At 41.3% G+C, this 15,938-nt stretch overlaps 1 pseudogene; it reads right to left on the minus strand.

Moving 5' to 3' along the window:
- Nucleotides 1-8,903: 8,903 nt before the first annotated feature.
- Nucleotides 8,904-10,665, minus strand: LOC129627846 (olfactory receptor 52B4-like; annotated as a pseudogene).
- Nucleotides 10,666-15,938: the final 5,273 nt, after the last annotated feature.

A 15,938-nucleotide genomic window follows, 5' to 3' on the forward strand; every position in this document is an offset into this window, starting at 1 on the left:
TTATGAACATTAAGTGGAAATCATTATATGTATCTAGAAAGATTATAAGAAGAGGTTTCTTGAATTTGAACTTGAACTTCACCTTGGTGGTTAGTTTATTATAAGGAGAAGAATGAAAAAAGAGGAATCAACAGAGGAAAAGTGGGTATTCAGATAGAAGTATAGCATATCCATGAACACAGCTTGTTCATATCCAGGCGACTGTGCATAGAGGATACTGAAGAGAGCAGGATAGGTTGAAGTACTGGAGATTTGGCCTAATTGATGAATGTGAGATTTGAAATCTCTCATACACACTTGTGAATTGATTCAAGAGATATTTTAAGGGGTAACATGACAGGGCCTGTGTGTCTGAGGTGAGGCACTCCTCTGGCTTATACTTTAGGGACCTAAGTTAACATGTGACTGAAATTGGAAAATAGGGCATTGACATTTGGAAGATTTTTTCAGCTGGTGGAAATATTGTCATCTGGTTCTTAGTGTTCATTCATTCATTCATTAATCTGGTCAGTAAGGAAGCAGAAACAAATTTTCAGGCACCACACTACAAACTGGGGCTATAGAAAAATAGTAATTTGCCTGAGTCCTATTGGCCTTTTGTTTGAGAGAAAACTAATCTACAAGCATGTCCGTTGAAGAATTGGAGACAAACGTTAATTCCCCCTAACAAGTTCAGTTCAGTTCAGTCGCTCAGTCGTGTCCGACTCTTTGCGACCCCATGAATCGCAGCACGCCAAGCCTCCCTGTCCATCACCAACTCCCGGAGTTGACTCAGACTCACATTCATCAAGTCAGTGATGCCATCCAGCCATCTCATCCTCTGTCATCCCCTTCTCCTCTTGTCCCCAATCCCTCCCAGCATCAGAGTCTTTTCCAATGAGTCAACTCTTCGCATGAGGTGGCCAAAGTACTGGAGGTACTAACAAAGGGGTATTTTAAACTTTCTAGCTCCGTAGCTAAGTTGTATCTTACGCTTATCAAAAATAAGTCTTTACTTCTGATGTTTCTTTCTGAGGAGGAAAATCTACTCCAATTTGCATCCTCACATGCTGGGAGAAAGTGTTCTGCCATCAGATTCAGCAACTAGGAGTCCAGTCAGCTGGCTGAGTCAGGGCACTCTCTCCTCAAGGGCACACGGCTGCTCTGGAGAAGATTCTCTGCAGCCAGAGCCGCTGACATCCCACAGGAAAACAGGTGGGATGACAGCAGAGGGACGTGAGGGCAGGTGTGTGACTCAGAGGTGATTAGGAAAGGGAACCAGAAAAATAGCAGGAAGGAAGAGGATGAGGATGACACAAATCAACAAAGGCAGGACTGGTCTGGAGGGCAAATTATGAAAGCTCCAAGTAATTGGGGAAAGCGAGGAGCAAAGAAAATTTTATAAACTGGGGCCAGACAAGCAATGCCAAGAAGCTCAGTGCTCAATTTCCCTGTGACATTGGTCCTCCAACCAAGTTAGAGTACATTGGTCTGACACAAGTCCAGGAGGCTCCTGCCCTGTAGTTCTCTTGTCACACCTGCCTGAGAGGTTCCTGGTCCAATTCCTATGTCCTGTTTTAGGAGTCTAGGACAGATCTCTGTCATTGTCAGGGCTTTTAACATATTTGAAAAAATGTCTTTTTTCTAAGTCAATATCTCTTCTGTTTTCTGATGTCTGGTTGAATTATTAGGACCCTTGTCATATATTGGATCACTTTACATTCTTTATAAACCTTCATTAACCTCAGCTGCCTATAGACTCTCCACTTCCCTTCCCAAACCTTACCCTCCACATGGGCTGTAACCAACTAGTTTGATGCCTCTGATTTTTGCCAGGCATTCTGCACATATGTTAATAGCCTCCAAGAGGCTTGCCCCTCTGGCCTGTCTAGGACATAAGACCAGCCCAGTCTTTATCTTGGTCCTGGAACCACCCCACTCTTGGGCATCTAATTGACTCACCACCCTTTCCTGAGTCCTCTGGAACAAACATTAAGACTGGTGATGAAAGTCAGTTTGTTGGGGTCTGGACACTTGGCTGTTTATTCGCTGACAGGAGAGCCCTTGGGGGGAGCACTTACATCATAGCCCCAGGGACAGCTGTCTCCACCAGCCGTGCCTCCTACCAAATGGCCGAGATCCAGTCCTCAAGTTCATCCATGCACCATGCCGCCCCTCAGCCTTTCCCCCCTGTTTCCTCTCCTGCTCTGCCCACATGCTCAGATCTTCACTTCACACTGAGTGTTCATTTTTAGGATGTTTTACAACAAAAGTCTCTCCCAGTAAAACCAGCTTTTCCACAGTCCTGTTTTAATACCTACACTGCCATTAAATATTGAGTTAATGAATATTAAGAAGAGGTGAGGGAGAGGGTGGGATGATTTGGGAGAATGGCATTGAAATATGTATAATATATATGAAACGAGTCACCAGTCCAGGTTCGATGCATGATACTGGATGCTTGGGGCTGGTGCACTGAGACGACCCAGAGGGATGGTATGGGGAGAGAGGAGGCAGGAGGGTTCAGGATGGGGAACACATGTATACCTGTGGCAGATTCATTTTGATATATGGCAAAACCAATACAATATTTTAAAGTTAAATAAAATTAAATTAAAAAAAAGAAGAAGTGGCAAGAATACACAGAAGAACTGTACAAAAAAGATCTTCATGATCCAGATAATCATGATGATGTGATCACTCACCTAGAGCCAGACATCCTGGAATGTGAAGTCAAGTGGGCCTTAGAAAGCATCACTACAAACAAAGCTAGTGGAGGTGATGGAATTTCAGTTGAGCTATTTCAAATCCTAAAAGATGATGCTGTGAAAGTGCTGCACTCAATATGCCAGCAAATTTGGAAAACTCAGCAGTGGCCATAGGACTGGAAAATGTCAGTTTTCATTCCAATCCCTAAGAAAGGCAATGCCAAAGAATGCTCAAACTACCGCACAATTATACTCATCTCACACGCTAGTAAAGTAATGCTCAAAATTCTCCAAGCCAGGCTTCAGCAATATGTGAACCGTGAACTTCCTGATGTTCAAGCTGGTTTTAGAAAAGGCAGAGGAACCAGAGATCAAATTGCCAACATCCGCTGGATCATGGAAAAAGCAAGAGATTTCCAGAAAAACATTTATTTCTGCTTTATTGACTATGCCAAAGCCTTTGACTGTATGGATCACAATAAACTGTGGAAAATTCTGAAAGAGATGGGAATACCAGACCACCTGACCTGCCTCTTGAGAAATGTGTATGCAGGTCAGGAAGCAACAGTTAGAACTGGACATGGAACAATGGACTGGTTCCAAATAGGAAAAGGAGTACGTCAGGGCTGTATATCATCACCCTGCTTATTTAACTTATATGCAGAGTACATCATGAGAAATGCTGGACTGGAAGAAACACAAGCTGGAATCAAGGTTGCCAGGAGAAATATCAATAACCTCAGATACGCAGATGACACCACCTTTATGGCAGAAAGTGAAGAGGAACTAAAAAGCTTCTTGATGAAAGTGAAAGTGGAGAGTGAAAAAGTTGGCTTAAAGCTCAACATTCAGAAAACGAAGATCATGGCATCCGGTCCCATCACTTCATGGGAAATAGATGGGGAAACAGTGGAAACAGTGTCAGACTTTATTTTGGGGGGCTCCAAAATCACTGCAGATGGTGACTGCAGCCATGAGATTAAAAGATGCTTACTCCTTGGAAGGAAAGTTATGACCAACCTAAATAGCATATTCAAAAGCAGAGACATTACTTTGCCAACAAAGGTCCGTCTAGTCAAGGCTATGGTTTTTCCTGTGGTCATGTATGGGTGTGAGAGTTGGACTGTGAAGAAGGCTGAGAGCCAAAGAATTGATGCTTTGAACTGTGGTGTTGGAGAAGACTCCCGAGAGTCCCTTGGACTGCAAGGAGATCCAACCAGTCCAGTCTGAAGGAGATCAGCCCTGGGATTTCTTTGGAGGGAATGATGCTGAAGCTGAAACTCCAGTACTTTGGCCACCTCATGCAAAGAGTTGACTCATTGGAAAAGATTCTGATGCTGGGAGGCATTGGGGGCACAAGGAGAAGGGGACGACAGACGATGAGACAGCTGGATGGCATCACTGACTTAATGGATGTGAGTCCGAGTGAACTCCGGGAGCTGGTGATGGATAGGGAGGCCTGGCGTGCTGCAGTTCATGGGGTCGCAAAGAGTCCGACATGACTGAGCAACTGAACTGAACTGAACTGAACTGATGCCAATCCCATACTGTTCTGATCGATACAGCTTGGTAATAGTGTTTAAAATAACTACAGAATTATAGGTAGTTGTAAAAAACAATATAAAGAGTAGCCCCTCATACAATTCACCTAATTTTACCCAAGAGTAACATCTTGTATATAGTAGAATATCTAAACAAAAAAATTGACATTAATAAAATCCCCATATTTTATTTAGATGTTAAACATTTTACATGCACCTATTTCAAGGGAGTGGTTCTGGGCAATTGTATCACATGTATAGGTTTGTATAAGCATCAGCACAATCAACAGTGTTCCTGCCAGGCTGTACACAGGCTTTTGAAACCTGTGCTTGCTCAGCTTTAAGATGGAAGAAAAGAGGACTTCCCTGATAGCTCAGTTGGTAAGGAATCCACCTGCAATGCAGGAGACCTGGTTCAGTTCCTGGGTTGGGAAGATCTGCTGGAGAAGGGTTAGGCTACCCACTCCAGTATTCTTGGACTTCCCTTGTGACTCAGCTGGTAAAGAATCTGTCTTCAATGTGGGAGACCTGGGTTCAATCCCTGAGTCAGGAAGATCCCCTGGAGAAGAGAAAGGCTACCCACTCCAGTATTCTGGCCTGGAGAATTCCATGGACTGTATAGTCCATGGGGTCACAAAGAGTCAGACACGACTGAGTGATTTTCACAAAAAAAAAAAAAAGATGGAAGAGTACAGAGTCAGCAACAGAGACGTCAATGGTATAACTGATGGGGAACTTAAATGTCTGAAGCAAGTTCCTTTCGTGACACCCCACAGTAAGCAGGGGTGACAGGAAGAATGCGGTGGCAAACTTTGCTCCCTGGAGAAGGGGAGATTACTAGTTAGAGGGGAATTGACATCAGATGGGCTCATTAGTTACCAGGAAACCAGGAAAGGGGAATGTCCCCTCACTGTTCTTTTGATAAGAACAACAACTATCTGGGGCCTGGGGAAAGTACGTAGGAAGGTCAGTTGTATGAGTAGGGTATAGGTAAAGAGGCACTGGTTGGGCAGGGGATGTACAGAGAATAGAGGAGGCTGACATGACATCTTGCTGGAGACCCAGAAATTAGACTCATTTCCCAGTGAGGCCAGTGTTGTGGCTCAGTCCTTGAAAAAATTTCCGTTTACTAGGACTGGGGAGGAAATGTAAGGCATCTAACAGTCACAATACAGGAGACATCATGACAAGCAAAATACAAGTAGTAATCACATCTGAGATAATACTACACCCACCTGTGGTTTTTTGTCCTGGTCTGCAATAATAGTCAGAAAATTCAAGTTTTCAGTAAAACCAGAACATTTGCAAAATCATATGTATAAGACCCACCTCTGAACCACAGCTACTGCATTTTGAATTTCAAACGTGTTCCCTTCCTCAAAAACCATATCAGCTGTACAATGCATGTCTGAAAGGCCACAAAACAGGATGCTCTGGTCAGCAAAATTTAAGTTAAGCTATGCAGAAGCCAGAATGACTTTCCCAGACCTCAGTAGGGCAGAGGTTTCCACCATTTCCCCTTTTGACTAAAAACCTTCCAATAGAAAACACTTCTTTTTTTTTTTTTTTTTTTTTTTTGTATTTGTTACTTTATTTATTTATTTATTTTTTAATTTTATTTTATTTTTAAACTTTACATAACTGTATTAGTTTTGCCAAATATCAAAATGAATCCGCCACAGGTATACATGTGTTCCCCATCCTGAACCCTCCTCCCTCCTCCCTCCCCATTCCATCACTCTGGGTCGTCCCAGTGCACCAGCCCCAAGCATCCAGTATCGTGCATCGAACCTGGACTGGCAACTCGTTTCATACATGATATTTTACAAGTTTCAATGCCATTCTCCCAAATCATCCCACCCTCTCCCTCTCCCACAGAGTCCATAAGACTGTTCTATACATCAGTGTCTCTTTTGCTGTCTCGTACACAGGGTTATTGTTACCATCTTTCTAAATTCCATATATATGCGTTAGTATACTGTATTGGTGTTTTTCTTTCTGGCTTACTTCACTCCAGTCAGAATGGCTGCGATCCAAAAGTCTACCAGTAATAAATGCTGGAGAGGGTGTGGAGAAAAGGGAACCCTCTTACACTGTTGGTGGGAATGCAAACTAGTACAGCCACTATGGAGAACAGTGTGGAGATTCCTTAAAACACTGGAAATAGAACTGCTTTATGATCCAGCAATCCCACTGCTGGGCATACACACTGAGGAAACCAGAATTGAAAGAGACACGTGTACCCCAATGTTCATCGCAGCACTGTTTATAATAGCCAGGACATGGAAGCAACCTAGATGTCCATCAGCAGATGAATGGATAAGAAAGCTGTGGTACATATACACAATGGAGTATTATTCAGCCATTAAAAAGAATACATTTGAATCAGTTCTAATGAGGTGGATGAAACTGTAGCCTATTATACAGAGTGAAGTAAGCCAGAAAGAAAAACACCAATAGAAAACACTTCTGATAAGAATATTAATTCAGAGATGCTGGGGTGCTGACTGCTACACCAGGTTCAGATCATGTTCATCGGTGCTAAACCCCCTTTATATTCACCCAATCATTCATGTTGGGGGAAAACTAATCAGAATGCATGAGGCTGAGACATATGTTAATGAGGAAACACTTTAGAGGCCATACATTTGTTTTAACTTTTTATTTTGTGTTGAGGTATAGCCAATTAACAATGCTGTGATAGTTTCAAGTGAACAGTGAAGGGACTCAGTCATACATATACATGTATCCATTCTCCCCCAAACTCCCCTCCCATCCAGGCTGCCACATAACATTGAACAGAGTTCCATGTGTTATACAGTAGGTCCTTGTTAGTTATCCACTGTAAATATAGAAGTGTCTACAAGTCGATCCCAAACTCCCTAACTATCCCTTCTCCCCATCCATCCCCCCAGAAATCATAAATTTGTTCTCTAAGTCTGTGAGTCTCTTTCTGTTTTGTATATAAGTTCATTTGTGTCATTTCTTTTTAGATTTCACATATAAAGAATGTCAGACGATATTTCTCCTTCTCTGAAATTACCTCACTCATTATGACAATCTCTAGGTCCATCCATGTTGCTGCAAATGGCATTCTTTCATTCCTTTTAATGGCTGAGTAATATATACATATCACATTTTTTTATCCATTCCTCTGTTGATGGACATTTAGGTTTCTTCCATGTCTTGGCTATTGTAAACAGTGCTGCAATGAACATTGGGGTGCATGCATTCTTTCGGATGTTTTTCTCTAGATATATGCCCAGCAGTGGGATTGCAGGGTCATATGGTAGCTGCAATATTAGTTTTTTAAGGAACTTCCGTACTATTCTTCATAGTGACTGTACCAATTTATATTCCCACCAATGGTTTAGAAGGGTTCCTTTCTCTCCACACCCTCTCTAGCATTTATTATTTGTAGAGTTTTTTTACGATAGCCATTCTGACTGGTGTGAGGTAATATCTCATCATAGTTTTGATTTGCATTTCTCTAGTAATTAGCAATGTTGAGCATCTTTTCATGTGTTATACATGTTATGCCATACACAGCAGCAGCAGCAAGTCTCATGTTCCTTTGAGGTGGAACAGTTTTTTGAGTGTGTTTAGAATCAGGGTGACCTTAAGCTTTGTGAGGGTTTCACAAAACCTTGTGAAACATCGGTGAACAGGTTAGCTTAATCAAGAAGTTCCTATCAAAGATGTGAAAAATCATCTCTCATGCCCACATTGGTTTAACATTACAAATATAATTGATAGTGAAGATTTAAAGTGTGAAACCACCAGGTAAACCTCTCTTCAATCATTAATAACTTTTGTGCTTCCTCGGGATTGCTGAGGAAGAGGGTTTTCTCATTCTATGGAAGTTCATTGAGATGGTATTGAGTTTGGGGCTACACAGATGTTTGTGGTCTCTTAAACATGCTTTTCTGATGTCACTGGTGTGAATTCATTAGAATAAAATGTTTTTCTTTCCAAAAATATTTTGTCAAAATTTGACAAATGTAAACTGTATATTTATAAAGTATAAAATCAGATGATTTGATATATAAATATATCAAATATACATATACATATATAGCAAAATAATACAATCAAGTTAATGAACATATTCATCACCCTTTTCATAGGTGCAATTTGTGTATTATGTATATGAGTGTGTGTGGTGAGAAAACATAATATCAACTCTCAAGTTAACAAGTTTCAAATATACAATATAGGATTATTAAATATAGAAACAATGCTATCCATTAGGCTCCAGAAGTTATTCACCCTGCCCAACTGACAAATTGTACCCTTTTTATGTGATTGTCCAAGGATGTCACAAGACATCTCAAAGAGTGGGAAACTCAGTCAGGAATGGTTGAAGAAATTCAAAACCAGAAATCAGTACTCATTTCATCTTTTACCAAATCAAGCTAATGACATGAAGGATACATGATTTAGAAGTTCACAGGCTCTATGTAGGACACACCATGCTCAGTCAAATATTGTACTACTCTCTGTTGCTTTGACAGCAGAAGATGTAAACTCTGAAACCTACCTTGTGACCTCCCCTGGAAACAGAATTCACCGAGACATTTATGTTTCAGTTTATCAATAGTGTTTCCACTCACCACATATGTAGTCCATATCATGAACAGCTAGAGATGATGAAAAATCTGTTCCTCCTTTGGCGTTATTTCTGCTTTGGAAAAAATGTGTGAGCTACCTGCTCCCGGATTTGCTTGGTCTTGATCCCGTAAATGATAGGGTTCAGCATAGGTGGAGCCAGAACACAGACATTAGCCAACAAGATGTGAATATGAGGTGGAATGTGACGACCAAACCTCTGAGTCAGAATCGTGAAGATGGCAGGTCCATAAAAGAGAATGATGATGCAGACATGAGAGCCACATGTGTTGAGAGCCTTGTGGCGAGCGTCTTGGGAAGACATGTGGAAGACAGCATGGAGAATCAGCACATAGGAAATAAAAATTAGCAGGGCATCTAAAACCACTGTTGACATTAGGACAAAGAGTCCATACCAGATGTTCACTCGAATGTCATTACAAGCATATTTGGCCAAGCCAATGTGTTCACAAAAGGTGTGGGGTATGACGTTATTTTGGCAGAAATTCAATCTTTTCAAAAGGAATACTATGGGGAAAATTGTACAATAACTTCTCAGAAAGATGGTAACTCCTATTTTCCCAATCAGTGTGTGTGTAAGAATAGTGCTGTATCTTAGTGGAAAGCATATGGCAATGTAGCGGTCAAATGCCATCACCAGCAAGATCCCTGACTCAGACATGAAAGTGCTGTGTGTGATGAAGAACTGAGTGATGCAGAAATCCAGGGAGATCTCCCCAGCATGGAACCAGAAGATGGCCAAGGCCTGAGGGACTGTGCACGTAGAGAGGACAATGTCTGCTCCAGCCAGCATGCAGAGGAAGAGGTACATAGGTTCATGAAGGTTGCGCTTTGTGAGGATAATTCAGATGACCAGACTGTTTCCAAAGAGGGCAATAGCATAAGAAATGAAGAAGGGGATGGAGATCCATATGTGCTGATCCTCAAGGCCAGGGATGCCCAGCAAGCGGAAGATTGTGTGGCTAACACTGGTGTGATTTAAAGTCATCATGTCTAGAAATACCACTGAATACATCACTTCTTATTCACATACAGAGATAAAAACACAGATTTTCCTAATCTTGGTGAAAGCAGCAGATTTTGGCATATTCCGTACTTCTGCCTTCTTGGAACATGCAAATAATAAGACATATACAAAGGTGAATAGGCTATGTTCTGTAGCCTCAAATGCTACTCTAGTTAAAGGATATACAGGTTTCCAACTAGTCAAATAAAAAGATATTGCTGTTTGTCTTTTCCTACCAACAGATGGGTATCAATATACAGCAGGGACCATGGTACATCTCTGGGAAGGCAGTAGCAAGACTGTAATTGAACTTGACATGAAGGAGTTTATCATATAGCAAAGAAAGAAAAGAAAAAGATGTATTCTTGAAACATTTTCAGGCAGGGTGGCTTAGGCATAGAGAATACTGGAGAAGGTATGGGAGGATTTGTACAGGAAGATTTTTCCTGATTGTGAAGGACATTTATCACAGCTTTACATTTAGACTCAACCATTTACATGGGGAGCAGCCATTAGATGTCATGAAGTTATCAGTTTAGAACAGTTGATCTAGTTTTTAAAATTATCTATGGAGGTTTACCGGAACAGTAGTTGATGAAACAGGATCCTAAATAGCCAATGGTGTTCCTGGAGTAAAATGGATCTGAACCTAACACTGAAGGGAGAATTAAACTAATATCTATTATGCATCTGCTTTATGCCAGCAGCTGCAGTCATCACTTAGTATATGCTACTTTATATATTTTTGCACTGCCATGTTGACTATCCATTCAAGGAACTGGATAGTATCTCCATTTCACTCTTAAGGAATATGAGACTCAGCAAATGTGAATTATTTGCCAAATATCCCAAGGAAATAATTAATAGATATGAAATTTGAAAATTGTGCGTTTACCACATACAGGAACCTCACTGGTGAAGAGGGTCAAAAGACCTTAAGAGGTGCCATTGACAAGGCCTGTGTGCCTGAGGTGAGGCAGTCCTCCAGCTTACATCTTAGAAAACTAAGTGTAGAAATGACTGAAACTGAAAAAAGAAAGGTATCACTTCTCAGAATGAGGAGGGAGGGCTGCATGATATTTAAAGTCTTTTTGCATGCAGAAATTGAACATTTCTTTCTTAGTACACTTTGATTCATTAATTAAATCAGTTATTCAGGTAACATATTTTGAGCAAAAACTATTTTCAGCTGCTATATCACTAACCAGGGATAGAGGGGGGAAACAGGAATTTTTAGAGTCTTATAATATATACTTATGGTTTAAAGAGGGGCAAATTGTAAATAGACAGGTTTTAAGAAGTGGAGACAAATGTGAATTCCTTCTATTGAATGAGTATCTTAAAATATTTGTCTCATAGGATTGATCTTATACTCACTATAAACATTGTATTTTCAACTCCAGTTACCCTGGATGCTTCTAATTTTCCTATTTGGGGAGGAAAATCAACTCCTATAACCATGGCTGGGTGCTGGGAGAAAACGTTCTGTCATTAGAGTGATCAGTCATCAGTTGGCCTTGGGTCTAAAACTGTTGGGCTTCTCCGGTGGCTCTAGTGGTAACGAATCTGCTTGCTAATGTGGGAGATGTAAGATATGTGGGGTTCGATCCCTCAGTCAGGAAGATATCCTGGAGGAGGGCATGGCTACTTCAATATTCTTGCCTGCAGAATCCCCATGGACAGAGAAGCCTGGCAGGCTAGAGTCCATAGGGTCACAAAGAGTCAGACATGACTGAAGCAACTTAGCATGTACACTGAAACTGTTTCCCATTGAGCACATGCTCCCCTCTGAGATTCTCTCCAGTGAGGGCAGCCTGTCTCTTGTAGGAAGTGGAAAATCAGAGAGCAAGGGGAGAGCACCAAATAGAAACGATGGTACTTGTGAGTCCCACAGCCTGATTAAAAAAAAAAAAAAAAAAGGAAAATAGATAAAGGCAAGAAGGAAGAAATCAGGAAAGACAAATCAACAAGGTAGGGCTTCAGTGGAAAGTGAAAGTGAAAGTCACTCAGTTGTGTCCAACTCTTTGTGACCCCATGGACTATATAATTCTCCAGGTCAGAATACTAGAGTGGGTAGCCTTTCCCTTCTCCAGCAGATCTTCCTGACCTAGGAATTCAACCAGGCTCTCCTCCATTGCAGGCAGATTCTTTACCGAGTTATCAGGGAAGCCCTAGAGCATTGCAAAAGTTCACCACAGCCAGGAAGTGGAGACAGGGACTAAGAGGGAAATATTTAAAGTCAGAGCCATAGAAAGAAGCCAGAAAGCTAGGGTTAGGGAATTTCCCTATGGGACTGGTGTCCCAATGGAGTGACTTCAGTCTGAAACAAGTTAATTCTTAACACCCTACTCAAATGCCTCCTCCTATTTCTCACACACAGGCAAGTCTCCCTGGTAGCTCCCCAAAGCCCCTTCCCACACCCTACCTGGGGAAATCCCACACAGATCCTTCTCATTTTCAACATCTTTCTCATATTTTGCCAAGAGTGATCTACTTTAAGACCATTTGTTTTCTATTTATTATGTCAAGCCTAATTCTATGGCACCTGTTATTTAATGAATGATATCTCCTTTTCTAAGGCAGAGAAAAGGCAGAAGAACCAGAGATCAAATTGCCAACATTCACTGGATCATCAAAAATGCAGGGGAGTTCCAGAAAAATATATATTTCTGCTTTATTGACTACACCAAAACCTTTGACTGTGTGGATCACAACAAACTGGAAAATTCTTAAAGAAATGAGAATACCAGACCACCTCACCTGCCTCCTGAGAAACCTGTATGCAAATCAAGAAGCAACAGTTAGAATCAGACATGAAACAATAGCCTGGTTCCCAAATAGGGAAAGGAGTGCATCAAGGCTTTATATTGTCACCCTGTTTATTTAACTTATATGCAGAGTACATCATGAGGAATGCTGGGCTGGATGAAGCACAAGCTGGAATCAAGGTTGCCAGGAGAAATATCAATAACCTCAGATACGCAGATGACACCACACATGTCAGAAGCAAAGAACTGAAGTTGATGAAAGTGAAGAGCAGAGTCAAAAAGCTGGCTTAAAACTCAACATTCAAAAACCTAAGATCGTGGCATCTGGTCCCATCACTTCATGGCAAATAGATGGGGAAACAATGTAAACAGTAACAGACTTTATTTTGGGGCTCCAAAATCACTGCAGATGGTGACTGCAGCCATGAAATTAAAAGATGCTTGCTCCATAGAAGAAAAAGCATGACCAACCTAGACAGCATATTAAAATGCAGAGGCATTACTTTGCTGACAAAGGTCCATCTAGTCAAAGCTATGGTTTTTCCAGTAGTCATGTTTGGATGTGAGAGTTGGGCTATAAAGAAAGCTGAGCACCAAAGAATTTATGCTTTGAACTGTGGTGTTGGAGAAGATTCTTGAGAGTCCCTTGGACTGCAAGGAGATCAAACCAGTCAATCCTAAAGGAAATCAACCCTGCATATTCATTGGAAGGACTGATGCTGAAGCTGAAGCTCCAGTACTTTGACAGCCTGATGTGAAGAACCGACTCATTTGGAAAAGACCCTGATGCTGGGAAAGACTGAGGGCAAGAGGAGAAGAGGGCAGCAGAGGAGGAGATGGTTGGACGCCATTACCAACTCAATGGACATGAGTTTGAGAAAGCTCCAGGAGTTAGTGATAGACAGGGAAGCCTGGCATGCTGCAATCCATGGGATTACAAAGAGTTAGACATGACTGAGTGACTGAACTGAACTGATCTGCTAATTTGCTAACTTCACCTGGTTCATATACTCTCAACCTCCCTTTCCAGATCTCACCCTTCACTTCTGCTAGAAGCACCTCTGTTTAGTGTCATTCCACACATATTAACATCCTCCAAGGGTCCTGCCCCTCTAGGCTGTTTAGGACATAACACCTGCCCAATCCTTACCTTGATCCTTAAACTGTCTCTACCTGTAGACGTCTAATCACTCCCTGGCCTTAGAATGAATCCTCAGGAACAGACGTTCAATGGGATATATAAGTCAGCTAGTTGCATGGCAGGATTTGGGCTGTTTATTCTCCTTGATGTGAGCCCTTGAGAGCAGCACTTATCCCAGGACTCCAGGGACAGAACTGTCTCCACCAGCCTCACCCTCTTCCCAAATGAGCTGTCTCTAAGACACCTTCACATCTTCTTCACTTCCTCCTGCTCCTTTTCTCTCTCTTACTTCTTTCAGATGCTCTGATAAAAAAACGGTTTTTCACCTAAGCTAGTCTTTAAAAAAAAAATCAAGGGTATATAAATTTAATGTGATAAATGCTGTTTTGATAAACTGAAATGAGGCTGTCAATGTGAGTCTAGTGCTAAACCCTGTAGCTCAGATTCTCTTGAGTTTAGCAAGCCTCATCAACTCTGTCCCCTATGGTAACTCATCACGACTTTTCTCTATTCTAATTACTGTAAAAGTAGGATGTCATTTTGTCCTTTATCTTGCACTGGACATCATTTACATGTGAATTCTGCCTGTGTTCTCTTCTCCTTTGGAAATTTCAAGTAAAATAATAATTGCTACTTGGCTCCACTGTGTTCATAAACACAAATGATAACCCTGAGTTTGCCTACTAATGAAAATTACCCTTAAGCTTATCTTTACTTGGTACATTTTTAAAAAACAATATAAAGTTTTTATTTTGTATTGGGGTATAGTTGATTAACAGTTTTGTGATAGTTTCAGGTGAACAGTGAAGGGACTGTGTTAAATCTATTTTCAGTAAAAATATGAAGCTTACAGTTAAAATGTACCAACAATTTTTGACATTTCTTCTTCATGAAATAGCTTGAAATTGAAAATGTTAGTTGCTCAGTCATGTCCGGCTCTTTCCGACCGCATCAACTATAGCTCACCAGGCTCCTCTGTCCGTGGAATTCTTCAGGCAAGAATACTGGAGAAGCTAGCCCTTCCCCTCCCCAGGGGAATTGAACCCTTCCCAACCTAGGAATTGAACCCAGGTCTCCTGCATTGCAGGCAGACTTGGTATTTACCACCTGAGCCACCAGGGAAGCCCATGAAATAGTTTACACTAAAGTTATACCCATCCTCAGCTTTTCCATGAGTTTCAAATTTTAGAGACATGAATAATGATATTGTTGCCTAAGGATATATAATTATATGTACTTAGTGCTTAACAGACCACATGTAAATCAAAATAATTTTGACATGCTCATATTTGCCTGCCTCCTTTGGCTACACTCAAGATTTTCCCTTCAATATTGCTTTTTATATCAATATTCATGGGCCTAGGCATAGCTTCTTGTTTTTATGCTCCTTGAGGTTGGCTGAATCTTCGGATCTGTAAATATCTTTTAATGAGTTTGGAAATGTTCCACAATTCTTTCTCCAAAAAAATATTTTCAGTCCCGTTCTTCCTCTTATTTTATTTGAAACCCCAGCTCCACATTAGATATTTTGACATTTTTCCCTCAGCAGAAGGGGAAGAGGGTGACAGAAGATGAGATAGTTGGATGGCATCACCAATTCAATGAACATGAACTTGGGCAAACTCTGGGAGATGGTGAGGGACAGGGAGGCCTGGTGTGCTGTAGTCCATGGAGTCACAAAGGGTTGGACATGACTTAGTGACTGAACAACAACAACAACAGCAAAGTCACCCAGGACTTGATGCCATTGTTCATCAGAACCAAGAATATTTCACTACCCAGGAGTAAGGAACCACTTTTCACAGAAGCACAGTACTCAACAAATGAATGTTTTTAGCATGAAGAAAGTTCTCGTTAGGAAAAAATGCTTTTCTCCATGGAAGCCATTTGTCTTCAACAATAAGAAACCAAGGCACTCACTTTGTAATAGGTTTCCCTGGTGGCTCAGACAGTAAAGAATCTGCCTGCAGTGCAGGAAACCCATGTTCGATCCCTGGGTCTGTAAGATCCCCTGGAGGAGGAAATGGCAGCCCTCTCCAGTGTTCTAGCCTGGGGAATTCTATGGACAGAGGAGCCTGACAAGCTAACTTCCATGGGATAGCAAAGAGCCAGACACGACCTAGCAACTTTCACTTTCACTTTCACTTTGTAATATGCATTCCTTAC

The sequence above is a fragment of the Bubalus kerabau genome, chromosome 15 (genome assembly GCF_029407905.1).
Source record: "Bubalus kerabau isolate K-KA32 ecotype Philippines breed swamp buffalo chromosome 15, PCC_UOA_SB_1v2, whole genome shotgun sequence".
NCBI lineage: Eukaryota > Metazoa > Chordata > Mammalia > Artiodactyla > Bovidae > Bubalus > Bubalus kerabau.